The following is a 27,894-nucleotide window of genomic DNA, read 5'->3' as shown; positions in this document are numbered from 1 at the left end:
ACAAATCAGGGTTCCCTGATGTGGCTGGAGCGTTCATTACCAGCCGTAAAGGTATGCCAGCATGAGAGGTTGCTGTTCTGTAGCCCAATTTTCCATCGCAATAACCCAATTAACTGGTGTGTGTGTTTGTTTTACAAAGCTCCAAGCTACAATAAACCATACAGATACGTGGGCTGCAGAAAGCTCTGTAATTAGGACAAGGTGTACAAATTAAACTACTCTTTTTAAACTTCAAACCAGCTAACTTCTGACATACTGTGCTGCTGGGGCTTCTGGGACTGAACCCAATTAACATCTTAGTATTTTATAAGCATCGTTTTAATTGCATTTGTATGCAATCTTCTCTCCAAGTGCCTTTCAAGGTGCTAGTCCTTGTTCTGCTTTTATTACTTTGGTGATTTAAATCTTCTCTCTCGGAGGTTCCCGTTAATAATGACTACTCTGCTACTTCAAATGCTGGTCCAACATAAAACTCGTCTCTCAAAAGAATTACGCTTTAAAACAGTTAACATTTAACTTTATTATTACATTTTTAATTTTTTCTCTGTTTGAACATTATGCCTTGAAACGTTTTATCAACCTGTCAGCTCTTGTAATGTCTAGAAAAGAGATTGTTTTTGGAAGTGGGGATGATGGCTTTCCTCCACCCGCCCCCCACTTTTGCTCACCGTTAGTCTGGATTAAAGGTCTTTGGTGCCATTGGATGGCATGGTGATGAGGGGGTTATTTAAATAAGTGAATTTGGGATTTCTAAGTTTCCTGGAGGGTTCTGGAGCACCTTTGTCTATTTGGGGGCTGGGACTAGGATGAGGCAGGTGAAGTGTTTTCCTCCTGGGTAAAATTTAAGTAGGCAACGAAAAGTGCAGGGATCAAGATAAATAATATTTTAATGCAACATTAAGAAATAAAATCAGGAAAGTATAACTTGCAGACCAGCTGGCTTGATTTTGCAAATGAATCTTTCTGGATCCAGGGCTGAGGCTAGGGTGAGGTGAGTTGAGGCACCATTGTACAACTGTAGACTGGGTTTCTGTTTTTATTTAAAATTCTGATATTTTGTTCACTATAGATTTTTTTGGCCTTCATTTCTATTTTGTTTAAGAAAACTGCATTAAACTATTTCTTTTGATTCCTGAGTTTTTGCACCTGGGTAAGTGTCTCATTTGCCTCCCCTAGTTTAGACTATAAATCTAAGGGCAAAGAAGACTTTAAAAGGGATTTAAGCATATGAAGAAGTCCTGAAGGCACGTTTTCACGCAATGAGTCAAAAATGTAGGGGAAAGCTCAGTTCTGCATGTATTTCTTTCTGAGCATGGTGTGCATAGACCTCACTTTCTACTTAGAAGCAGCCAAACGAGTGGCAATGCCTGAGTTTATGAGAACGACCGCATGGCAAACTCTCCTCCTTCATAACTCTAGCCCACAAAAGCAAAGTGTTCCTATAATTTTCCTTCGGTGCTTCTTATTACAAGAAGGAGTTAGGAAAAATGAGTACTAGTGTTGTGCTCAATTAGGATTTCTGTTATCTGGATAAAAATATACAGTCTTGAGCAGGCAGTGAGATCCTCCTGGAATATTTTAAACCTTTTTGCTTGATTGAGTGTCTTGTCAAACAAAACTGGCAGCCTCTCTCCCAGAGCTGCCTGAATCTATGCAGATATGATTTCTATCATGCCTTTATTATGTGTAGTCTGTAATAAGGATGAGCACATATAAATCATCTCTGGATGGCAGTTAGGATGCAATACTCAAAGGAGAAAGACATTTCTGCTTTCAAATGTCTAGCGATTTCAGATATTATATAGCAAGTCTCCCCTGAACTGCACAATCTTCAATTCTACTCAAGCCCTTCTGTGGAAGAATGAGACTTTCATATCTTTCTTTGCAAGAATCACTAGTGAGATAAGAATTGTGTCACGAAGGCCAGAGCACCGTATCTTTTTGGCTAGTCTGATATCAAAGTTGCATTTGAAAAGATGATCTTTCTGTAATTTGATTCAAGAGGCTGGTCATGAGAAATGGTGGGGGAGACCTCAGGTTTTGGGTGTGCTTTGCTCTACCAGGAAATACAGAAGACAGGGGAGGTACAAAACTGCAGCACGGACAAAGTGCACTTCTGGTGACATTTCAAAGGGTCGTTCTTTTCCCTGAGTCAGGAACTGAATCATAAATATCTCGGCCTCCTCTCCATGACACAAAGGGTAATTTGGTAACAAAACAAAACAAAACAAACACTGTACCACAAATCCAAAGGGAAAGCCTCCAGACCTGGCTACTAATATTGTTGAATGCTTATTACGTGCCAAGTATTAAGCATCTCCTTGTCCTATCTCATTTAGTCTTCGGTAGACCACAACAGCACAGATACTATTAAAATACCCATTGTACAGATAAGGGAAGGTGAGCAAGTTAAGTAATAAAGTGGTCTTGGGCCACTTCACCTCTCAGATCTCAGGAGGCTTAGATATCAAAGCTAGTGGGAGGTTAGAGGTTCTCAAGAACCTTGATCTCAAGATCAACCACTGTCAAAAGGCAGTCCATAGCAATTCTTCAGTTGGGTTGTAGTGTGTGTGTGAATGGACTGGGAGTGGCAGTGGGGTGTGGGGTAAATCCCAGATATAATGTGAAAGGACATTTATCTTTAGGCTCCCCAATTCTCTGGTCTGGGGTTGTCTTTCCCTTTCAGTGCCTTCCCTTCCTCTCTAGGATTCTTGGATTTGATTGTGTAGACCCACCAGACCAGTGCTCAGCCTTTCTCACGTTGCAGCACACATAGAAAATGACAAATGAGAACTTCGTATGGGGGGCCAGGCTGCCCCTGTGTCTGCTGCCCAGCTGCCTGGAGGCTGATTAGGACATGCACTCCTGTAACAGAGTGGTGAGAAGCTGTGTAACAGACCAGGAGTGCCAAGAGGTCTAGAGCCCCGTATCTTTGTGCCTAGCGCAATTGTTGGCCAGATACATCACTAGCACCACTTCTGGAGCAAAGGGGCACATTGTGATAAAATAATTCCCATGAAGTTGCTAGAAATTTAATTAATTAATATATACATGTCAGACTGCCCTTCATTTTGGGAACATTGACTCTTACTAGAGGGAGATCTTTGGGGGCAAGGAACTTTTCCCAGCACCTGTCATCATGCGAGTGGCTTCTCTGCCCTGCAGTAAGAGGTGAGAGGTGAAGACTTGCAAGCCTCTTATCTTATCAGTAAGATAAGGAAGGAGGCTTGGGAAGAGAGCAAAGAACAGAGAGAAGACAAAAAAGACAGGAAGAGAGGAGCATTTCATGACCGGAGTCTTTTTTAATGGGATTGTGGGGCAATGGTTGTCCGAACACAAACCCAGGAAGTAGCTGTGACGTGCACTGTTTTCTACCTTATCTTCAGGCAGCTCCGGCCAGATAAGGGGTGTCCCTGTAATTTCTCACTCTTGGCTGCTATAGCTGCGCTGTTGTCCGACCCCCAGCCCTCAGTCTCTGTGTATGGGTTTCCCTGGGCTTTCTCAGAAATCCAAACGGTTGGCATTAAGGATTCAGACCTTGTCAACTGAGCTGCTAAGAGCTGAAATCCCAGCTGGTAAGATGCATGGTTCTCCATAGCTTGGTGGAAGGAGTATTGCCCTGTATGGGTCCTAAGATCTCTCTCTTTATTACAAAATAGAGACAGTAATTTCTTCCCAGACTATCTTCCAGAATTGTCAAAGGCGATCCAATCTCCATTCATCCAAAGTGCTTTGAACATTGTAAAGTCTGTTCAACTATAAGACATTACCCTGATTTGAGGTGACAATATAATTTCAAATTTGGAAGGGAGGCCTGTGTAAAGGTCAGCTGATCTACCCCTTTATCTCAGTGCAAAGTGATCTGCCCTTAAGCGATTTGATACTGGAGGTTGCAAATCCTACTCTGGAACTCTCTACGGGTGGGCATTCCACAGTCTCATTCATTCTTGCATCCTTATTTGCACTTAACCTAAAATTTGCCTGTTTTGTGGTGGGAGCTCTTACCTTTCTTTACTTCTGATACAGATGGAAGAAAGCAAGTCTAAATCATCCATAGAGGCATGCACCTTTGTGTGCTTAAAAAACCCGGAGTGCCTTCCACAGACTTCTCTTCCTTCCAGGAGGGGCCCCTGCTCTCAGAGGTCTTTTCACATACTTCCCAATCTCATTTTCTTTCCTTCAGTTATTTGTACCGTTCTTTGTGGTAGCTGAGGTTCCAATTGTTCAACTTCTGCCATTCATGTCTTGGGGCCCAGGAGTGAGGATATACCTAGCCTACTCTTAACAGAGAGGAGGTGTGGTTGAGAAGTTGCCATGGCCAGCAGTTGGTAATAGAGGAGAGGTGGGACATTTTGGTCCACTGTGTTGCTGATTGTTGACCTAAGAGAGTCCTCTTGACGGTCCCTGGCCAGATTTAGCCCAGCCTCTGGCAGCTGGAAGCCTGTGGCAGGTGATAGTTGCTGAGCAGATTAACTTTGCTAGCTTGATGTGGAAAGACTCTGGGGCATGGCCCAGATAGACTAAACTCAGAGTAGGCTGACGTCTGCATATGCAAGACATTTAATATGTGATTCAGTAATTGCTCAGATGGCAGCCTGAGGTCAGCAAAAGAATGCTAGAAAAACAGATAGAATTCCAGGGTGCCAGTTCTAGCCTTTGACAAACGGGGTGACTTGGACAAGTCACTGGGTCTTTCTGAGCCTCGACTTCCTGACCTGTAAAATGAGAGCAGTACCTATTTCACAGGATGATGTGTGAAGACTAGAAGAGCTCATGCGTGTGAAAATGTGGAGGGCAGTTTAATTTTCAAATTAGGTAAGGGGTTATTATTATTTTATTAACATTATCATTCACCTCGCTAAACAAACTTCTCTATCTCCTTGGGCAGAAAGGAAGGGAAGCATAAATTCTTAGGACTCTAAGTGGCCAAAAGAGTCAATTGTGTCAAATTAGATTTCCCATTCAGCACTAAAACTCTCACCAAGCCTTTCTATGGTGGAGACTCTGGAGCCTGACAAAGTTTCCTTGTCTGGCTGGGCCTGGAAGGGCCAGGTTGGCTGAGGTGCCCATGCCAGAGGGGGACTGAGCATTAATTTATTGGCTGGCCTTTTGAGTGTTATGTCAGGCTGGTTGAGGGTCCATTGTCTTGGAAACTTTCTTGAGGCTAAAGAAATGGCTCTGACACTGACCCTGCACTCAAGAACTTCCCAGGGTTCAATCATTTCTTCATTCAACAGGCATTTATTATGCTACTGTGTCTCAGGCACTGTGCTAATTTTCAGGATACCTTTGTAAACAAGACAGATACTGTCTTTGCTCTTGTGGAAGCTACATTGTAAATTGCTGTGGATGGACTTTAGGGCATCCATGAACTTCCTAAAGTTGGATACAAAATTACAGGTGTTTGTGCTCTTTTTTTCCCCCCTTGGAGAAATGTTTGTATCTTTGATAGGATTTTCAAAGGGGCCCAGGACGCCTCCAAAAGGGTTAATAACCATAGTCTGGTGGGAAAGATAAGCTATTCACATGAAGCAGTAACTACAAGGCAGGAAGTGTCTTGTAGAGAATACACTGTGGGAGTACACTATATACAAAAGAGAGAGTGATTCTTGTCAGCTGGGCTCTTTGGGGAAGGCAGAGTGGAGAAGGATATGTCTGACTTGATCCTTAAAAGATGGGAGAGTGCAATTCATTGCCTCTTTATTGCATAACTCCTGGGGAAACCATTCACATCATGGTCTATTTGAATAGTGTCCCTTGGAATTGAGCAGTGTACAGCTTGAGTAGCCATATCTGGCGATCCTGACTTGACTGGGGAGAGAAACCATCCTTGTGTGGGTGAGTTATGGCTTTCTTGAGCAAGTTATTCCAATTACTCCTTTGTCGTATCTTGCCAACAGAATAGAAAGACTAACAGGAGAAACAGTGAAGAAAAATTCTGTATTATCACTGCTTGTGGAGCAACCTTAGTGTGTGAATAGAATCAATTTTCTTATTTTTCGACGTAATTGTTTGAAATCCTCACAGGACAGGATGCCTGGGTGGCTCAGTTGGTTAAGCGTCTGCCTTTGGTTCAGATCATGATCCATGCTGGCATTCTGGGATCAAGTCCCACATTGGTCTCCTTGCTCAGCGGGGAACCTACTTCTCCTTCTGCCTGCCACTCCCCTGCTTGTGCTTGTGCACGCTTTCTCTGGCAAATAAATAAGTAAAATCTTAAAAAAATAAAAAAAAGAAAGAAAGAAATCCTCACATGACTTATTAAAGCAAACTCAGAGTCTCCCACCATCCCTTGACTTATCCCAAACCCCTGGGGTTTGGGCTAGCTTACTGAGCCTGAAGGGTGTTTAGTCTTTGTTGGACACTTACTGAGGAGGGAATTGGAGTATGGTCAATCTTCTAGTGATGTGGTTTCTCACTGGCCCATGGTGTGACTGGTAAAGCATAGTTCTGCAGCATTCTTGGGGGAGGCTTCAGCTCAAGTCTGGTCATGGTCACACCAGGAACTTAGGCTCTCTTAGCTTGTCCTCCTTTGCTCCAATGTCAAAGTTGTCAACAGCATCACTGGATAAGGGCTGGCTTCAAAGCCCACCCCTTCACCAGCCTAGAACGTGGATCTCACTTTCTCACCTCTAACCCCTTCCCCTGGGGTGGGGCTGCTTCTTTCTCAAACCCCCAAAGGGCAGGTTTGTTACATCCCTATCTAAGAACAGTTGAGTACTCTCACAACATCTCCCTTTTGAAGAAAGTTCCCTTCAGGGATTTATACTGTAACACAGCTGGTAAAAAAGAAAAAGAAACTTAGCCTGAGCTCACTCTCTGGTAGACAGTCCTCTTATGGGTTCTCTCTCTACAAACAAGTTTCACAGGCAAGGTAGTGCAATGGGAAGATCATAAGCTTTAGAGTACGAATTTGGATTTGGAGGCTGCATCAGATCTGTGGCATTGGGCAGTTTATTTAATCCTCTGAGTTTTAGTTTCTTCCTCTCTGAAATCTTTATGTATTACCCACCTCAGAAGGTTGTTATGCAGAGTAAATAAGATGATGCATATAAAGCGCTTAACACTGTGCTTGGCTTAGAGGTAGTACTCAATAAACTTTATCTAGAAGTAGTAGTAAGAGATGAGGAAGAAGAGGAAAAACATAAGGAGGGAAAAGAAAGAAAACTGGAGAAGCAGCTAGAATGGCAGGAGCCGTAGCAGATAGACAGCCAGCACCCAAGGTCACCAACTGTAACTCCTGTCTTATGCACCAGCAGCCATCCCCCCATACCTTCTTTTCCTCAAAAGCCGAAGGAATTGTAACCGGTGATTTCCCTCAGTTCCAGCATCATGGGTGCCATTTTGTCTTTCGGAGCTTTTATTTCCTGGCTTTCTCAGTCAATGAGATTCCTCTGATGCCCTGAGCTGACCCTCTCGGCTGTGAGGCTTGTTATCCCCACCTCCAGGCAGCCCAATGCATCTTCCACATTCTCCCCAGTAGGCCTGCCCTGGGAGCCCCAGCCAGCCTCCCACTCAGCTTCTCACAGCAGATCCTTCCTGCTTATGGCTTGGAGGCATTGGTGGCCCTGGGCCTACATTCCCTTAGCTCTGTTCTGCTAAGGCTCATTGTAGGGATTAAAGGAGCTCTTCCTAGGAGACTTGGGCCCTCCAGTGGGGTATCTTATGGGACTGGGGCCTATGGCCAAGGGATGACCCCAGTGACATAGCAACCATAGTAACAGGAGTCAGGCATGTACTCTCTGTATTCTGTGCTCCGATTGACCCCCCTCCTCGGTCCAGGCAGTGACCCGGGGTATGTTTCAAGGAAACTTAACATTTGCATATTGAGCTCTTCTTGGCACCCATTAGTCAAAGAAGAGTGCTGTGCTATGGCTGTGGTCTCCCCCATAAAGGACAGAGGGACTAGAATGCTCTGTGCTTCTCTAGGGGCTAGCAAACCCCTAGACTCAAGCAGAGCACGGTTTTACACCCTGAATCGAGTTGTGAATGTGGCATTACTTGGTGCCTCCATTTCTCATGGTATCTATCCAGACCCCACAATAATTAGAAAGTAGTTGCAGCATGTCTAGAGGTGGAGAGGAGGGGCACCCTCCCTTGCCCTCACTTATACATCAACATTAGTTTTATCACCTTGAGCAAGTTACCTCCCTTCTCAATAGGTTTTTTAATCTGTGAAGTAGCAAAATGGTAATGCTGGTTTTGATAAGATGATAAGATGACTTGTAGGCCCTTGGCACAGCACCTGGCCTGTAGTAAGTGCTTAATAAACATTTGTTACTCTTCTTGTTATTTGCTTGAATAGCTCTTTTAATTTCTCAAAGCTTTCACACACCTCTTACTTAAAATCTCAAGTCTAATGGAGCCTCTTTGTGGGAAATCAATCTCATTTGACTGTTGAAGAAACTGAGGCACAGAGAAGCAGGGTGGTTTGACCAAGATGACACCAGGTGCTACCTCCTGGACCCAAGAGAATAAATCCAGGGACTTCACCATCTCCAGGCCCAGCCCATACTCAAAAGTTTCCACAAGAAGCTCTGGCATATGTTGATGCTTTGGTGAGAACTTGCAGTAAAATCTTATTCCTTCCTCAAAGCCTGGCTCAAATATTGACTATTTAAAGGAAATTCTCCAGCTCCCCAGGCTGAATTAATCCTTTTTGCCTTGTATTTTGGACAAATACCTGATTAGGTTCATACTATCATACCATAACTGAATTGTCATAGACCAGGAATTTTGCAAAGTAAAAAACAATGTCTTATGCATATTTGTATCTTAAACAGTTCAGAGTAGGTGTTCCCTAAATATCTATTGAACTAATTATACTGATAATGGTGCCACTAACTATGAGCCCACTTAGTCTTACAGCAACCCTATGAGCTAGGTACTATTATTGTCCCCATTTTTTGGACAGGAATCCTGAGGTCTAGGGAATAAAAGAAATTAAGTAACTTTCTGAGGTCACACAGCTAGAAAGTGGCAGGACTGCAACTTGAATCTAGATCTTACCATTTTCAGCACTGAGCTCTTAACCAGTTAGTTCCAGGTTCTTGTGCCCATTCACATGGAGCTTTTTCCTGCAGGTGATAAATACCTATTCCAGAAGCTGTCCAGGCCTGCCTGCCAAGAGGAGAAGTAAGAGGGAGCTGGAGAGTTGTGAGTTGAGTGGAACAGAAGAGCCTGAAAAAGACTCATTGCCTCTGTATGAAGTTAAGAGTCAAATGGCTTCAACTCCTCCAAAGTGCCTCTCCCTGAGCAGCCTCATGGCTCAGCCACATATGAGGTTGGAAAGCCTTTGAGAAATGGTATCTATTCTCTTGAAGTTGACCTTTTCCAGAGCCCATGAGCCAGCTGACCTTTGTATTCTCCCCGACCTGCAGTGGCTGAGGGCTAACTCTTCAGTAAACATTCCTCGACTGTTGCTGCATCAATGTAAATGGAAGTTGCCAGGGTGCAATTGGGACCAGGAGTTAGGTCTCCAGAAGGGAGATTCAACATGGAGAAAAACCAGTAATAATTTCAGTGGGACTGGAACTATGGAGGCACATATAATGGATAGCTGGAGCTTCTGGGTTATGAAGTGACAAAGAAGGGACATGTGCTGAAACCCCTTGGAGCAGGTCACATAACTGTCTGGGCATCAGGATCATCATGGCATGTCTCTTAACCCAACTTCCTAGTTAAGTTCAAGGAAAAAACCTATGGCTCCTGCCCAAGGCTCTCCAGTCTTTGGACTGGAAGGGACTTTAGAGATTATCTAGCAAATATGTAATATTCATCTTCCCACTCCCCATCCCTGTGCCCAGAGCAATGGCAGACAGCACTAATTGATGGCAGTGTTCTCTCTGGAAAGGCCTAGATGCAACCTCAGAATCCTTTAATACTTATGTCTGTGTGATCATGGAGTTGTCTACAGATGCTAACCAAGACCTTTAACTTTTAGCTTAGTTCTCTCCACATGGTTCCTTCTTGGGAATGAATAAGAAACTTGGGTAATCCTTCCTGGGAAATATAAGGGTTTCTGTCTTTGTTGGATATCACTCGTGGTAACTTGAAGTCTTGAGAAGAACACTGGATCAAAGATATGAAGTCAGGATCTAGCCTTGATGTTGTCACAAAGGAGTTGAGTGATCTTAGGCAAGGCATAACCTCCCTGGATCTGTTTGCCTCATCTGTAAAAGGAAGGGCATGAGAGGAGTGCATGATTGCCATGGACCCTCTTTTGTAGTGTGGCTATGTTGAGATATGGCATGCCCTTGCTCCTAGGGGGGCAGTGCCTATATGCCCTATATCACTGAGGGCAGACATGTGACAATCACACTTCTACTCCCCACTCCCATGCCTGTAGCTTCCACTGGCAATAGGGATCCTGTGTAGACTTGGTCTTAGAGTCCTTTTCATCCTTTTTGGCAGGGAGTATCCATATAGCCACTATCAATTGATTGTGGCTTGTAAGGAAAATAAAAATCATTTGCCATCTATTGTGGGCTGAGTTGTGTCTTTCTAAAACTTCATGTTGAAGTTCCAATCCCTAGTACCTCAGAATGGGACTATATTTGGAGACAGGGTCTTTCAGAGGTAGTTAAATTAAACTGAGGTCTATAGGGTAGGCCCTAATTCAATATGACTGGTGTCCTCATAAGAAGAGGAAACTTGGACAGAAAAATGTACAGAGGGAAGATGATGGGAAGACACAGGAGAAGATGGTCATTTGCAAGCCAACGAGAGAGACCTGGAACAGATCCCTCCCTCATGGCCTTCAGAAGACAGCCACCCTCCTGACACCTTGATCTTGGACTTCTAGCCTCCAGAACTATAAGAAAATGAATGTCTGTTGTTAAAGTCACCCCCTTAAGGGTATTTTGTTATGGCAGTCCTAGCAGACTCATACACCATCTTTGTCTACATGGAATCTGGCAGGAGAGAAGCAAACAAAAATACAAAATAATCAGAGCAGCTTATTTTGTCCACATTCCCATTGTAGAAGCCTGGCCTTGAAGACCTGGTAAGTTTGGGGTTTATTGTCAAGGAGCTAGAAGAGTAGAATGTGGAGAGCTATTCCCCTACTTCTGTGGGCTTGGGTAAGCTTGGACTTCTCTGAACCTCATCTTCTCATCTGTAGAGGGAGATCTAGATTGAAGCAGATGTTTTCAAACTCCTTCACAAGCATCAAAATTCTTTATTCAAACAAAATTTAGGCAGACGTTTAATAGGTAAAACCCAAATAAAAATGAAGCTGTTGTGATAGAGGTAGAAGTGTTGGGAAGGGGAGTGTCTCAGGCCTGTCTTCTCTCCTCTATTCCCTAGACTCTTAGCACAGTTAGAATTACAAAGACCCCTATCCCAAGTCAGACATTCTGCAAATCTGAGAGTCTAACATCTGAGTCCATTGGACTGTGGGACACTTGAGAGAGGAGCTGTCTCTTAATTAACTTAGGATAATGCCAGGTATACAGCAGGCACTCAATACATGTGAAAGGAAGGAAGGAGGAAGAAACAATTGGAAAACAAAGGAAAGAATAGCAGATGTTGCCACAGAATTCCAGATGTGGCCTGAGCAGTTCTGCAGATACATCTTTAAGACGTTTTATTTTGTTTGCTTAGGAGAAGTCTCCTGGAGTTCCCTAGCATCGGGCAGAGCCTGTTGGTTCACCTAGAACTTCCTTGCCTTTTTTAGGAACAAAGGCCACAAACTGAAACTAAATCAGGCACTGGAGAAATAGGCATGGGTGGAAATGGACTAAAATCACCCACAAAGCCAAGGGTTAAACCGTTATTTCAGACCAGTTGGGGTTTGACTGGCTGAGGGTTAGAAAGAGAAGCTGGGAGCCTGGAAGCCTTGGGGCTGGGAGGTTGGTTTTCTTCTCAGCTCCCAGCTAAGGGTTTGGCATTTCACCTGCTAGATGGCGCTGTCCTCTAAGGAAAGACGCAGGCTCTGCTCCACCAGAGCTCAGTGCAGGAAACAGGAACAACTGAAGTTAAAAAGAATTGATGGGCAAGAGGTAGAGGAGCTGGAACACAACCCTTTCCCTCCCTCCCCCCCCACCCCCCCACCCCGCAGCAACATCTCCTTTTGTGGTGGTTCTGGTTTCCTTTACAGTTCTTATTTTGCAGTGTGGGTGTTTCACACACTCCATCTGAAAAGTCGCAGGGCCTTTTGCTCGTAACAAAAGTGAATAAGAAGTGTGTGTGTGTGTGTGTGTGTGCATTGTGAGGAGGGCAGGGATGGTCACCGAGGTTCTGCCCGAAGGCTGCAACTTACAAATGACACGTCTCAGCCCTGGTCTTTGACCTTGACTTAAATGAGCTCAGTTGGAAAAAAAACAGTCCTTTCTTCATTCTGCTCGCCAAGCTGGGCCCCCCCCCCCCCCCCCCCCCCCCGATTCCTGGTGTCTTTCTTCACTCTGAGGCCTTCTCACTCAGCTCCAATCTGCGGGGGCAAACTGCATGTGGGGACTGAGACTCCCTTTCCCCGGGCAATGTTAGTGTTAGACTGACAGGCTGGCTCCAGCCGGGTCTGCGTGTGAAATCAGGGCCACAGCCTGCAACTACTCCCACTCTATCAGCAGCCAGAAGGAAGGAAAACAAAGATAAGGGGGGGATGGAAACCAGGATGGGACCCACGAGGAGGCGGAGGAGGGCTGAGGAAAGACAGGAGACGAGGGAACAAAGACCCGAGGTGAAGGGTGAAGGGGGTGGGGAAAGGCAGGAGGGACACGAGGGACCAGGTGTCCAGAAAGAAAGGAAGGGCCATATAGAGGAGCCCTGGTGGAGGAGAGAGGATGGAGCAATGGGGAAAGGGGAAGACAAGGAAGCTGGAGTGGAGCTTTCAAGTCTGGGCTAAAGCTGGGAAACTGCACAGGCAGGGGAAGGAGGCTGTGCCAGGCAAACAGGAAAACAGAGGGAGAGGAAGTCTAGTAATTAGAGAAAACCTGACCAAGGGCCTGAAAGGAGGGGGGACACCGCTGCAATGGGGACATTGCAGAAAAGCAAGGTAGGAGACAGTGGCAAGGAAGCTTTGAAGCAGGAGGGTGGAAGCAAGGGAGGCAGACAGCAGGGCAGCAAGGACTTGGAACAAGAGAAAACACCATACAAGTGAGAGTGAGGGAACAGGGAAGGAACCATTAAAAGAATGCTTACCTTATAGTCGTAAAAACTGGAATGTGTGTGTTTTGGCCTGCGGCCATTGTCTGGGAAACACAGCGTGGCTTTTAAGCAAACCGTGGAGGGGTTGGTCCACACGTTAGGAGCTTGCTGTGGTGTGCTGGTTGGAAAGGCAGCTTCTCTGAGCGGCCTACTTGGCAGCTGGCAGCCTGCTGGTGGGGACATCAGATGGGACCTGCTGTCTGTACCCAGGGTCATTTCTGCTTGGTTTGTGGTGCTCTAAGTTCTCTTCCAGGGCAGCTGCTTCCCTTTGGGGGCTAAGAGTTGAGATGAGTATCATGCCGGGGACCTGCTTGCTGTCTCTTGAATTAGTGGTTCCTTTGAGGATGTTTCTTGGTGGGACTGGCTCTGGGAGGGCAGAGGGGGAGACATGTTAAAGGCAATGCAGGATGAATGTTAAGGGAGGGGCCCCTGACATCCATAATTCGGCTCCTAGTTTTCCCATTTTACTGTATAAACCAGCATGTATGTTTTAGTCTCTCTGAGCCTCAGCTACTCATCTGTACAATTGGGCTCATAGTCACACCAATCTCACAGGGTTCTGATGACGCCTAAAGGAGATGATCTGTGCAGTGGGCAGAGTGGCGAGCTCATATTAATGTTCACTGACTGCTAGCTGTTCTTCGTTGTATTATAATTCAAGACCAGATAACGCGCTGTGTCTGTGTGTGTGTGTACGTGTGTTTTGGGGAATCAGTCCTCGGATGCAGAGTAAGGACCTTAGATTTGAAGGTGTTTTAGCAAGGGGATGATTGTTTGTGAGGATAGATCAAGCAATGACATGTGTGCTGCTCTGGGGAGTAGGGGAGACCATTTTGGTGACCAAAGCATGCACGAGATAGTAAGAAACTGGACTAGGGATTAGGGGAGCTGAAAAAAATGTAAAGGGTATTTTGAGAGGCAGCCCAGACCTAAAGATCTTTATGATGGACAGGTGGTGGGAAAGGGACATTTTAAACATGACTCCAAGGTTTGTGGGCCTACAACAAGGTCAGGTCAGAGGGAGTTCTCAAGCTGAGAATGATTTATGTTTTTTAAAAGATTGTAAAAAACGAAAATGAAAACAAAGAAGAACATGTGACCAAGACCATATGTGGTCTGCAAAGCCCAAAATATTTACTATCTGGCCCTTTCTAGAGTTACCCCACCTCTGACCTGCCTAGGGTATCAGAAGAAGACTCTGCTCCCAAATTGGGAAGACTGGAGGGGTTTTAGACAGAGTGCAATATCCCCAGAAAATTAGAGCTTTGGGACTAAAGCATTGAAACCCACAAGAAATACTAGCTTTTGCTGTTATTGAGAACATAGAGGCCCAGAGATGGAAATGAACATGGCATATGCTGAAACAACAGTAAGATAGATGGTGGATTGGTTTGGTAAATAACAGTAAACAAATATCACTTGTAATTACTACCATCACTATTACGACTATTGCTGTCATTGAAACTTGGGGTCTGGTCTTGGGACCCCGGTGTTCTCCTTAAAGCATGAGGTTTGCTAAGATCCCTTCCAACTCTTTTTTATTTTTTGTCAATTTCCCCCTCCTTCCTCATTTCTCTTCCTCCCTTCCCTCTATGCGGAACATACTTAATTCTCTTTGACAATTCTGACAGCAGGGTCATTTCTTCCCTATCCTCTTTAAAAATCCTGATCATGTAAGAACTGGTTCTATTTTCCCCTTCCCCATTCCCAGTGATCTCTCTTCCTTTCGCAGCCCCTCCCCCTCCAGGCGCGTCCAACAAAAGAGGTCATTTTTCATGCGGTATCAGCCGAGTGTCAGCCTCCAAAGCGTTTGTCCTTGTTTCTCTGAGTGTCGAAGTTCTCTGTCTTCCCACTAGGACTTTCTGAGAGCATGGAGTGGATCCCAGAATTTCTAATCCTTCTTGCTGCAACCGAGCCTCTTCCCACACTTTGTTTGAGAAAAAATGATTGGGGGGAAAAAAAAGCCAGTGGAAGAGCAAGGCACGCAGCCCTGGCGGGCTCAGGCTGGGGTCTGTGCTGGTGGACAAGCTGAGCAGGGCCTGTTACTCACGGCTGCCTTGAGAGGCCAGTCAGGGGAGAAAGATTAGGGTCATCAAGATAAGGCAGGGAATATTCAAACTGGAAGAAAAAAGGGGCTGTTTTTCCAATAGTAAGTAATCAGGACACAGGAGGATGTAATTTGCAGATTAGGAAAGTGAACAAAGAACATAAAATTAACTTTATAGCAAAGAGGAGCACAGTCTGTTTGAAGAAATAAACCTCCATAAAGCATTATTGTTGATAAAATCAGACTGTTGATTTAAACTAAATAGGAAATATGACCAAATCAGGGAGAGAGGATGGGAGCTCAGTGGAAGTTGAAGTTGAAACTTCAGGCAGGGATGGAGGGCTGGGATGGAGGGGCCTAATGGGGCATCCCAGAGCTGGGGGAGAGATGTAGGACCAAAGCAAGGATACCTGTGCTAAGGGCATCGATAAGAGGGATGTGCCTTCCCAGGATGCCTAGGCCACCTTCACTTAGGGATTGTCTTTATTTGAAAAGTGGCATTGATTTCAAGACTTGGTAGATAACAAATATGTTCTTGAGCACATGCAGTCCCTTCCTTCCTCTCTCCTGTTTTTAATTCTCAAATACCCACAAAAGCTCATCTGAAACACCAGCAACTCCCTGTTTGAACACTAGTAGTGACCTTCGTACCAAAGCAGAAGAATGCCAAAGCAATGCCTTTGATCCTGAGGTGATTAGAACAGGGCTTCTGTCCCCTTTTATCAGAGATAAGCTGACGAGACTAGGATAATACTCCTGTAGTGGGTAGTGAGAAATCCAGCTCTGTGCTGGGAGCTGCCCTTTATTTCCCCATGCCAAGACTTCTTGGCCCCACAGTGCCTAACATGGGAGACAGATTTATTGTTTTTGCTGTCTTTGACCTGCTGAGGCAGGACTCTTCCCAAGACAGGTTCAGAGAAGCATCCCTGTTTAGTAGTGTACTCAGAAGTCTCCATCCCTCCCCCCACTCCCCGGTCCATTTTTCTCCCTTTTCTATATTGCTCTGAGCCCTGGAAACTGCATCTTGGAAACCCCTCATCTTCTGGCTTCTTATAGAGTACAGCTTATGGGAGGCCCCAGTAGGACACAGGTAGGCTAGAAAAGATAGAGAGAGGGCAGAGCCTTATGACCTAGATTCCCTCCCTGCCAGGCTGCAGGCTGCCAGTGCCTTTCTCTGCCAAAGGTCAGAGTGAGTTCAGGGCACTGACCTTGTCCATTCAGGCACAGGGGTATTCACGGTCCCCTTATGGCTGCTACACTTGGATTGCTTCACCATCCTTTGTTGGCTTCCTTTAAATGTGTCCTTGCATTTAACAATCCCTTCATTAAGCTGTCTTCTAATGCCCCCATTTGAGTGTGCCATTCTTGTAGGACCTTGGAGGTTACAAGTAATGCAAGCTCCTACTTGGAAATCAGAAGACCTGGGCTACAGCTGAGAACCTATTACAAGTTGGCCACGTGACCTGAGCAAGTTGCTTCTGCTTGTTGGCCTTAGTTTCTTCATCTGTGAAATGGAGATGATGGTGAGACAGACCATCTTTCAGTTACAGCATGCTATAATTCTGTTTCCACTAGGGGTGTAGTGGGCAGGGTTTGGAGGAAAATAAACATAATTTTGAATCCTGGTTTTTATACTTTCTAAATGTGTGGCCTTGGCCAAGTCTCTTGATCTCTTTGAATCTTGGTTTACATCTTCAGTAAAACATGGAAGGTAGCCCTTTCCTTGAAGTTGGGGGGTGCTCCCTTTGGCAGTGCATATACTAAAATTGGAATGATACAGAAGAGATTAGCATGGGCCATGTGCAAGAATGACATGCAAATTGAGGGGGAGGGTTAAATAATATTGCGTGTTTGAAAGCAGCTAGAACAGCTCTCATCACACGGGAGGCATTCAATCCATGTTAGAACCTCTCACTTCTTTCCTGGCTTTCTTGAAGGGAAAATGCCTGAGCATGAGGCGAAAGAAGTTTGTTGGCTCTGGAGGTTTCCATTCTTTCCACATCTAATTCTGTTTATTTATATTTGCTTACATCTTAGCAAATCCAATTCATTTATTCCTTCCAATCTGTCTGTCCTTGAAGATTTTTCCCTGGAGCCATTCCTTCAAAAGGAGGGCAGGTCTTCAGCTCAGGTCATGATCCTGGAGTCCCGGATCGAGTCCCGCATCGGGCTCCCTGCTCAGCAGGGAGTCTGCTTCTCCCTCTGACCCTCCCCCCTCTCATTCTCTCTCTGTCTCTATCTCATTCTCTCTCTCAAATAAATAAATAAAATCTTTAAAAATATATATATACACAAAGAAAAAAAACAAAAGGAGGGCAGGTCTGTGGATAGCTGGAGGGAGGGAACCAGAAGGAGCAGGTGGCAGATACCATGCCACTCAGCTACCCAACCTTCTGACCAGGATAAGGATTTTTTTTTCACAGCTCAGAGTTCTCTGGGACAGCTGACACATACCAGGGACCTTATCTTTCTTCTTTATGCAGAAGTCACCATCATAAGTGAAGGATTGGGCCTCTAGTTTTTGGTAATCATTGGTAATCATTCATACCTAGATTTTAGGCCAAAAAGAGCTCTTGCTCAACCCAATCCATAGTCCTGTTCACCCCCAAACTTGCCATAAGTGATTTTGTAAAGACTTTTTTAAAAAATATATGGAGTGGGACTCTTGAAATTTTTGCTGGAAGTTTCAGTATTTAAGTGCATGACCTGCCACAGATTGGTCTAGATGTGGACAAAGCTGTGAGTGAAAGAAACTTTATTAGTAGCTTCTTCCATTTACTCTCAGTGTCCTTTTTTTTTCATTTTAGCATTTCAATCTCCAAGTACTCAACATCTGTAACTGCCTGTAGTTGACCAGAGACCCCTTGCAGTCAAATAGACCCCCATAATTCTATCCCTATTGAATATATAAACTTATCTGTCTTATGTCTGTCAGTACACACTGAATGCTCTTATATATATGATAACTTGATCTGTTCTTCTACCTATCCATCCATTCATCCACCCACCCACCTTACCAGTCAATTGGCAAATACTGATTGGAGATGCACAAAATATGGTGGTAGACTTTCTTTAATAATTTTAAAAAGTGTGAGTCACAGTTCCAGACTTAAGAAATTTAGAGTGTATTGCAGGCCCCAAACAAGTAAAAAAGATAAAAAGGTCTCTCATAATACTAGTGCAAGCAAGGGCTAAGTGTCCAAGAGTGATAATAGACATTGTTGAGACTCAAAGAAGCAGCACAATGGGGCAGAGTAATAAGGACTGACTTTAGAGAAGATATGGGAATAGAGCCAGGCCTTGAAGGATGAGTAGGGTTTATGTGAATAGAAAGAAAGGGGAAAGCTACCAGAGAAGGCAGGGGAAATGGGGAAATTTAGGAGATAGAATTCTAAAAGTAGACCTGTTTGGCTGGAGTAGAGCATTTGAGAAAGTAGCTGTGGTAAGATTGGAAATGTTGGTTGAGACTGATTTCTGGAAAAGAGGCTGGAACGTGAAGCTGGGGAGCATAAGCATTTCCTACAGGTAATAGAGAGCTCCAAAACATTTTTCTAGCCAGGAAGAGGCATCTAGTAGAAGTCTGCAGATTGACTGAGTATGGAGTGTTTGCATTATCTATTGACTCACTGATTCACTGATTTCAGGCAACATAAGTTTAATGAGCTCTCCTAAGTGCTTAATTCAATGATCATAGCTGGACACTAGTTATTATGTCCTAGTTCCTTCAGAAATCAAAGGAGTCCTTGCTTTGGGGAGAGCTTCTTAATTCATCATGACCAAATAGTTAACCCGGAGAGAAAGAATACAAATAACCACTACAGTTAATTCCTTTTTTAAAAAAATATTTTTATTGTAAATTAAAAACAGATACAGAAAACCAAACCAAACAAATATGTGGCTTTGTGAATTATTATATGGTGAACACCCTTATAACTACCACCAAAATCAACAAATAGAATTGCCAGCCAGCCCTATATCCCCTCCACATGCCCCATCCTAACACAATCCCTTTCTACCTCCTGAAGGTCACCATTGTGACCTTTATAATAACGACTTCTTTGCATTTATTTATGGTTTTATCACTCAACTGTGTGCCCCTAAACCCCATAGTATAGTCTTGCCCATATGCTTTTTAACTTGATATGCTTTTTAGGTCTCTTTTAATCTATGGTTTCCTCCCTCCACCTCTTTCTTTTCTTTATCTGGTGACAAATTTGGGTCTTTTAGCCTGTCAAGTTTCCTATAGTCAGATCTGCTGACTGCTCAGTCATGGTATAGTTCAATGGGCTCCTCTGTCTTCTGAATTTCCTGCAAATTGGGAGCTGAATCTAGAGGCTTGACCTGACACAGGTCTGATTCCTTTAACAAGGTTAAGGTGGTGTTATATCTTGTGTCTGGCTTATGTTTTTCTTTAATATTAGTTGAAGCAGATGCTCAATGTCTACATCCATTAATTCATTGGGATTTGAAAAATAGTATTATTTTAATTCTGTATTACCTTTTAATTATCACCTGGGATAATTTTATCAAGAGACACTTCCCCTCATCTATTATTTTGTTACCCAGTACTACAATTCACATAGGATAGGTAGGATAAGGTTTGATTATTTCCTTTTTATACCCAGTTTTCAAGATGACAATTGGATCATTGTTTCCTCAGAAGGTGACCAATTATTATTTTTTAAATATATGTCATAAACTCTCGAATTTGTTTATATTTATATTTGATGAGTTTCAATCTATCATAAAGCTTAGATCTTTGGCCTGTGGAAAACTCTTCAAGGTGCTTCCTGAGTTCTTCTGACATGACCCTAGTAGTTTTTGACAGCTTCCTTCTAACTGCATGTCAAGATGTACCAAACTCATCATAAACATTTCCTGCCTCAGACCTGGAATTAGCCATTTCTCCAAGAAACCCTAGTTTATTTCAATGGGCTATGTCATTTGAAGATCAAATCTGAATGCTATTCAGTTGACTTTTGTTTTTAAGTCCTTTTAATGGAAATAACCGGAATAAACAAATACCCCATGAGTTCATACTGATATTTCTAATTCAGATTCATATTTACAGAATGTTAACATCTTCTATTATCAAAGTAGTTCCTTTCTTTCACCAGAAAATCCTTTAAGGCATGGGGGATGGTAGAATTAGAATATCCCATAATTAGCATTTGCTTTTTTTGTACTTTACATATACAACATTCTCAGAATAGTAATACTCATACTATGACTGACATTATTGTTACTGAAAGCAGATAATTTTTTTTTTGCATGTGCTGATCATCTCCCCATTTTTTTATAGTTGTAGTATATTTGCACTTTGAATCATATACTAGAGTCTCTACCTTTTAACACTCATTTATTCTTTTATCTACAAGTAACTATATATCTAATATTCACCAGCAATACCTGTCTGAAGCTTGTTCTTTAGTAGACTCCTTAGGAAGGGCTCATGGGAATAATATTCTCGAGTCTTAACATGTTATTAGCAGTTTGTGAATTCCTGGATAAAAAATCCTTAGTTCACATTTTCTCTCCTTGAATATCTTAAATACATTACTCTAATTTCTTCTGGCAAAAAGCTTTGCTGTCAAAAAAAAAAAAATCTGAGGATAATTTAATTTGATTTCCCTTGTAAGTTATATGCTCCATTTTGCCTAGATATCTAATTTTTTCCGCTTTTCTTTTAATTACAATATATTTTTTTTTCTGGAATATGTCTTGGTTTTGGTCATTCTGGGTCAATATTCTTAGGGACATGGTATGTTTTTTCAACATATACTTCAAATCATTTTTTATATTAGGAAAACTTTATTGTATTACAGTTTTTGGTATTTTCTTTGTTCTCTTGAGATTTTTCTGTTCCCTTGGTTACTTTTTCAGGGTCTCCTAATAGTTGTATATTGGATCCTCTTTGCCTATCTTCCAGTTAATTCTTTTTAATGTAAATTCCAATTGTTTGGATTTCATCATAATTCATAAGAGGTCTGGGCAAGTGGGCTTATTTCTAAACTGATTTATGATTTGGGGGTAATGACTGACCATGGCCTTTAATATTATTTTCTTTGTATTTTAGGGGGGGCATTGGAGAATCTGAGCTGTAATCCCCAATGAATAGTGTGTATTTCCAGTAGAATAGTGGGCCAGTAGAAAAGACAGTTTGATGTTCTGAGACTTTCATTGTCACTCAGATCATATGGTCTAAAGATCTGAGATTGGTACTGGAGGTGAAACCTCTGACTTTTATGGAATTAGAAATCCTTTTTTTTTTGCTTTTTCTAATTACTAAAGCCCAGAAAACTTCACTTTCTTCAAGCATATAAATTTAAGGAGATTTCATTTATTTGTTTCACTATAGAACCTAAAATAGCAATGATGAGAATGACTCTTGAGGCAGGGGGAATGCTATGAGCAAATGCATGGAAGCCAGTCTGAGCAAAAATGGTTTATGGCTTATTAGGATAATTTTTAATGGAGAAGGGAATAAAATAATTATCTCCAACATCCTGTGTTCTGTGTGGTTCAAAGAAAAATCACTCATTATAATAGTGTGAAGTTGCTGACCCACATGACCTGGACTTTTGTTTCTGAATTACAAATTTAGTGGCTTAAACAATACAGATTTATTCTCTTATAGTTCTGGAGGTCAGAAGTCCAAAATGGGTTAAGATCAAGTGTTGGCAGGGTTCCTTCTGAGGCTAGGGGAGGAATTTGCTTCCTTGCCCTTTTTAGCTTTAGGTGGCCCTCGGTATTTCTTTGCTTGTGGCCCTTTCTTTCCATCATCAAACTATACCACTCCAGTCTCTGCCTCATCACATTGCTTTCTCTCTGCAGCCAAATCTTCCTTTGCATTCTTCTTGTAAGGACACTTATGATTACATATAGGGTCCACCTAGATAATCCAGGATATTCTCCCTATCTCATAATCCTTCACTTAATCACATCTGCAAAGTCCCTTTTGTCGTATAAGGTAAGATTCACAGGTTTTGGGGATTAGGACATGGATATATTTGGTCAGCCACTACTTAGCCTAGCATATGCATAACCTTTTTATACCAAAGAATCCCTAATCACAGAGGGAAGTAAATTCATTTCCATGTTGGTGATTGGGTGGAAGTTCAAAACAGTCTCCTGGAAGCCTGCGGTTTCTTTGAAGACTAACATTTTACCTTAAAGGTGTTTGAATTTTGTCGGGTACTCTACACGTATGCTAGCTTCCTAATAAGAAGAATAATCTCCCTAGCCTAATTTCCTGCAACAAAAGAAAAATTGGTCTGGGAAGATGGACCATGATTCTTCCATGGCTGTAAGGACTCTGGAATACTGCATTACACCCTGGTAGTAACTGTATTTTATTTGGATGGCATGACATGACATCACAGGAAAGAGTGCAAATTAAAAGGTGTCATTAGCCTCCACTACAACTGACTCAGGTCTAGGTTGATAATCCGGAGGGAGAGGACCCCCAGTAGATTCTGATTTTCTCTTGCTCAGAATCCCCAATCATGCCTGAGTCCTATGAGTGAGGTAGGAAGTCTCAGTGGGGTGTGAGGTAAAGATGGTAAGTCGCACTTGCTCTTCAATTAGAAAGTGAGTCCCAGGAGATCATGGATACCATCTACTCTACAGTGCTGGGGCAAGAGCTGATTCTCATGGAATGGTCATCTGTGGATTGAGACTTAGAGTGGACCTTCCTTGTTTTCCTGACCCGGGGTCCATGGATGATCTTTCCTTCCTGTCACAGGTCTTATCATGCACAGAGTCAGCACTCTAGGCCCGATTTCTACTAATGGAAGAGGGAAGAGCCTTTTTTTTTTTTTCTGTCCTGCAGCTCTTTGCATGATAGGCCATGCATAGTTATTATGCACGCTTTCTCTGAATCCTTCCTGTCCTTCTACCCCCAACCCCTTCTGCTTTGTAACTGCTCAGGGTCCCAGGACAGTTGAAATTGGACCAGCTGGGGTGCTATTTTTAACTTCTTCACACATCACAGCTGAGAACTTGGCCACCACACAGTTACATCCACCCACTATTTCTTCCTCTCTGAGGATGCAGACAGAAACCAATGCCTGGGCCTGGAGTGGAGGGGGCATGGGAGGCAGGAGGCCCAGTTGTTCTCGCTCAACCTCCTGGTCCAGCCAGCTCTGCTTACAGCAGCGTGTAGTGTGGCAATATGGCAATTCATAAAATGTGACATTCATGTGTGTGGCACACTGCTGTGAGCCTGTTTTATTCCGTGATAAAGACTACATCTGTCAGGCTATATCGGCTCATGTTGGGGTCAGGAAGAGAATTATATTGCCCAGAATCGCTCTCTCCTTTCCTCTTACTAGAGGCAGACTTCTCCTCCCTTCCTCCAGAGCCAGCTGAGAGGTCCTCTCTCAGGGGAGGGAGGGAGTGTGCAGAAATCTCTCTATCTACCCACTGGATGGATATCCCAGTATCAGGAAAAGGATGGATCAACTTCAAATTATTTCTCTCTTTAAGGGACTTGCCCTAGAATGTCAGAGAATCTCTGTGACCTATTAAAAACTGATACATTATATGTCTCTATACACACACACATATATACATATATACACACACATACTATATTTGATACAATATATATTATATATTACAATATTACACATATATGTGTATAATACATGTATATGAAGATTTTTTTTTAACTGATTTTAGTTTGAAACTTTTCACCAGGCATTTTTGTTTCAGTTAATCACGTTTCTATTGCAGCCTGGGGACTTTTTAAAACATTTCTAGAACCCTCTATCTTGCTCCCAAAGGCTTAAGCATTATTTGATAATTAGCCTTCACAATTATGTTATACGTTTTGGGGAGAAGTGTGGGCTGGGGGAGGGTGGGAGGAAGAAAGTTGTGTGTGTTAGTTAATGTGGGAGGAATGAGGGTTATTATCTGGGGATTGGAGGAATGCTTATGAGAGAAAGAAGTTCACTCTGTCAAAATTGTGTTGGTTGCCAGTTCTCTGTGAAATACTCACTTAGACACAGAGAAGGACGGGGTGGGGGCAACACTGGAAACTTTCTAGCCTTTCCTAATTAAAATGATGCCAGAAAACAGGATCCACATAGATGCCAGCTACATGCCACTTAAAAAGAAATATGCTTCGTTACATTTTCTCTCCATTTGCTGGAACTCACAATGGGAACGCAAGAAAGGAAGAAGACTTGTTGAAATTCTGGGCATAGCATTTTGGTACTCACCCGACTGTTAACTTGGTATCACAGTAAAGTACTCACTGCTAAAATGACAGTTTTTCTCTCTTTCTTTCTGCCTTGTGTTCATAATCCTTCTGCCTCTCCGAGTCCACGCATTCACATTAGCAAAATGCACTGTTCTGTACTCTTGAAGTCTATTCCTTTGATTCATACTCTCTCTGACCCTCTAGAAGAAACCATCACAGTTTCCTCTTCAAAGAGGTATATTTGCTCTGTGTTTTCATTTTATGAAAATTATTGTATTCCCTTCTTTTTTAAGGGGAAAATTTTGTTTTTGTTGATTGGCTCAGATTTCAACAAGGTTGGGTGTGTGGCTGATTTTGAAAGTGAGAGAGAAACGAGAGAAGGGACTGTGTGTTGCCCTGTATATTGTGTGTGTGTATATACACAGAGGGCCTGAGCGTTCTTAGGCAAGAATTGCCCTCAGGCAAAATATTAAAGTAGATGAAGTTGTGGCTAGGGACCACTTTTTTCTTCATCACTTTTATTCCAAATCCAAGATGTTAGGGGACCGTAGTACTTAACCCAAGCTACACTGGAATTCCAGGCAGTACCAGACAATGGGAAAAGCTTTCTTGTTTGCTTGTTTGTCTGCAATTTATTATTATTATTATTATTATTATTATTATTATTATTATTATTATTATTTGGTTGGGAGGAAGGGTGAGAGAAATTACTGAATTTAAGTGTTCTTCTAGAATCACATCACTTATAGTGCTGCTTAAGGCTAGTCATGCTAAAAGGTTTTCTCTTGGTCAGGGCAAGAATGCTGCTGAAGAGCAGCGTTTCCCAGTTTAAAGACATAGGAGCTATGACTGTGATGGAGATGAGTGAAACCAGTTGAGTGTTAGATAACTGGGAGTGAAGGGAACTGTGCACACAGGGGACCACACCACCCAATCCCAGCCATTGCTGTTGGGCAGGAATGTGAGCCTAATGTTGGCAGACCACTGATTTTTTCTGGATTATTGTGTGAAGTTTCATGGTTTAAAAATGCTGATCACTCTTCAAATTAAGGGGGAAAAACACTCTACTAGCCAAATAAAACACATCAGATGTCTGGATGTCTCTGCCACAGAAGAAAGAGGGTTGAGTGCATTATGGCCCATTAACATGCCACATGACCTTGGAAAGGTCTGCTTACTCCTTTATGAACCAAATGAATTGGGGTAGATGAGCTCCACAATTTTTTCTTCCTTGGACCCTTTAGGATTTTTTGACTCCTGTGTTCTGTGTTCAAACCTTTAAGATCTCTTCATCTCCTAGTATTTCATGAAGAAAAGAGGAGAAGAAACATGTAGATGAGGGTCAGAATGGATTAGGTAACAGGAGATATTGCCTGCTCACATGCCACTACATGCTTTTGCAGAAAAGCCTTCCTCTGGATTCTTTATGATAGCCGTCTTCCCCTCCCCCACTTAGCACCCATAGTCCTTTTCCAACCCTCTCCTTCAACAAATATGTTCATTCAATGTATTTATTAATTGCCTGCCTGGGACCATTAATATATACTCTTATGACTCCCATCACTTTCCCACTTGTATTGTAGTTATTTGAATAAAAGGATGGAGAAAACTTTATTCCCCCAATTCCCAGGATACCAGGGAAGGAAAACTGGTCTATGGGATGTTCTAGCTATTAGAGGAGCAGGTGGGCTTACACTTCACAGAGGAATGTACATGGTAAGGCAGGTCATCTCTTAGAGAGCCCAGACTTTGGAAGCCAGTGGAGAATGAGGTGAAGGGCCATCAAGATGGCAGAAGACCATGTGGTACTTGATGTCACCCCTCTCCACTCATCTCAGTTCTTCCACAAAGTTACCAAAGTCATGAGATGCTGGTGCCCAGTCACAGCAGCAGGCTTAAGTACACCAGCAAAGAAGGAAGGCCAAGAATTTGCAGAAGTCATAGGGTAAACTATGGATTTGAAAAAGCCATGATACTGTCTGAACCAATTTCTGAGATGGGGTGGGGCCCCCAGGTAGCATTTGGGTATATTTGGTACATCTGGGCATGTTATTGCCTTGGTTAAATTGTGAGCAGTTTCAGAGCAAGATCCTTATCAAAGTTGTTTCTGTAGGTTAAATGCAGTCAACACAGTGCTTTTGTGCACAGTAGATTCTCAATAAATACTTGCTGACTGACTGACCAGTCGAATGAATGAATGAGTCAAGGAGAAAGCTACTAACTCCAGCCTATGAAAATGAATGCAGGCATTATATGGATAGACAGACAAGAAAGAAACCAATCTGCAAAGGGTTAATTTCTGCCTTCAGCATTCACAGAAGGATAATGTATGCTGGGGAGGGAAAGCATTAGTCTTTCCCTTTTGAAACCCCCGAAAAATTTGTCTGAAGCATGTATTTAAATGGGCAGCATACAGGTGTTTTCAGAGCTGCTCCAGCCCCAGAGAAGGCCTCAGGGCAAACCAGAGAAGACGGTACTTGGTAACGAGAAACACTCCTCAGCTACTCTGCATGCTTCAGTGGGAAAATGCAAATCAACTCATTTCCGCTTTTGAGGACAACTTCAGATAAAGGGGTCCCCGGGCAAAGTAACCCCTTCAATGTGCCTGGCTGTCTTTCCCCATTGCTATCTCTTCCTGCACTACCTGCTGTGTGAGCTGTAGGGGGTGGGGAGAGGGCTGTGGATTGGCTGCGCAGGAGATGAGAGAGGAGATGCATAGTAATGAGGAGAGGAGAGAGAAGGAAGGGGGCATTTGTGTTGCAGGTACAACTTTGCGTAAAAGGCCTTGAACTAGGAGGTGGAATTACCTCCAGTTCTTTCTCTGTGGCCACCAGCTGAGGGTGACCTTGGGCAAGAGGTGGGATTCACAGGCAGTCAAAGCCAAAGTGAATGCTGAAAATCATTCCAGTTCCATCATCTAGTTCTTTTTTTTTTTTTTTCCACATTGAGAAATTGTGAGAAATTGAGTTCTGAGGTATCAATGGGGAGTAAGTAGAAGGCAAGGATTAAAATACAGGTCCCCTGGCGGCTAGAACAGAGTCCCTCCACCATCCTAAGTGTCATGCTAAGAGGTACCTGGATGAACAGGCATGGGTTTCCATGCTTCATAATTTGGATGTAAATGTTTGAGTGTGTCTCAGGGCTCAATTAAGATTTTAAAGATCTGAATAACTCAAAAAATTGTGGTGACCCCCCTTCCTCCCAATTTAGGTGATTGAAAATAAAAACAAGGCAAAACTGCAATCGAATTATAAGGAAGTAGAATAGAAAATGATTATTTTCCATGATGACTACTCTGATAAATTCCAAATAGCAAATTTTACTTAAAATTTTTATTTTGGGTGCTCCTGTTTCACCAGTATGTCTCAGGCACATGCTTTTTTTTTTTTTTTTCTGCTTATTGGGAAATCCTGTGTATGGACCTTGAGTGTCATCAGGTACTTAGTTTTGAATGAGTACATGAGAGGGTTGTGTGAACATGCATTTGGGCAATTGT

At 43.0% G+C, this 27,894-nt stretch overlaps 1 long non-coding RNA gene and 1 other non-coding gene across 3 annotated transcripts in view; both read left to right on the top strand.

Moving 5' to 3' along the window:
- The window catches only part of LOC123862529 (uncharacterized), a 430,798-nt gene that overhangs the window by 221,931 nt on the left and 180,973 nt on the right, over positions 1-27,894 (top strand). The window lies entirely within an intron of this gene.
- Positions 16,930-17,038, top strand: LOC123836561 (U6 spliceosomal RNA). Its single transcript, XR_006788981.1, has one exon. It is a non-coding gene; the product is annotated as a U6 spliceosomal RNA (small nuclear RNA).

This window comes from Mirounga angustirostris, unplaced genomic scaffold (genome assembly GCF_029215605.1).
Source record: "Mirounga angustirostris isolate CCGP_5_RB_7025 unplaced genomic scaffold, mMirAng1.0.hap1 SCAF_7, whole genome shotgun sequence".
Lineage (NCBI taxonomy): Eukaryota > Metazoa > Chordata > Mammalia > Carnivora > Phocidae > Mirounga > Mirounga angustirostris.
The sequence above is the reverse complement of the archived record's forward strand: the minus strand, read 5'-3'. Positions and strand labels throughout refer to the sequence as shown.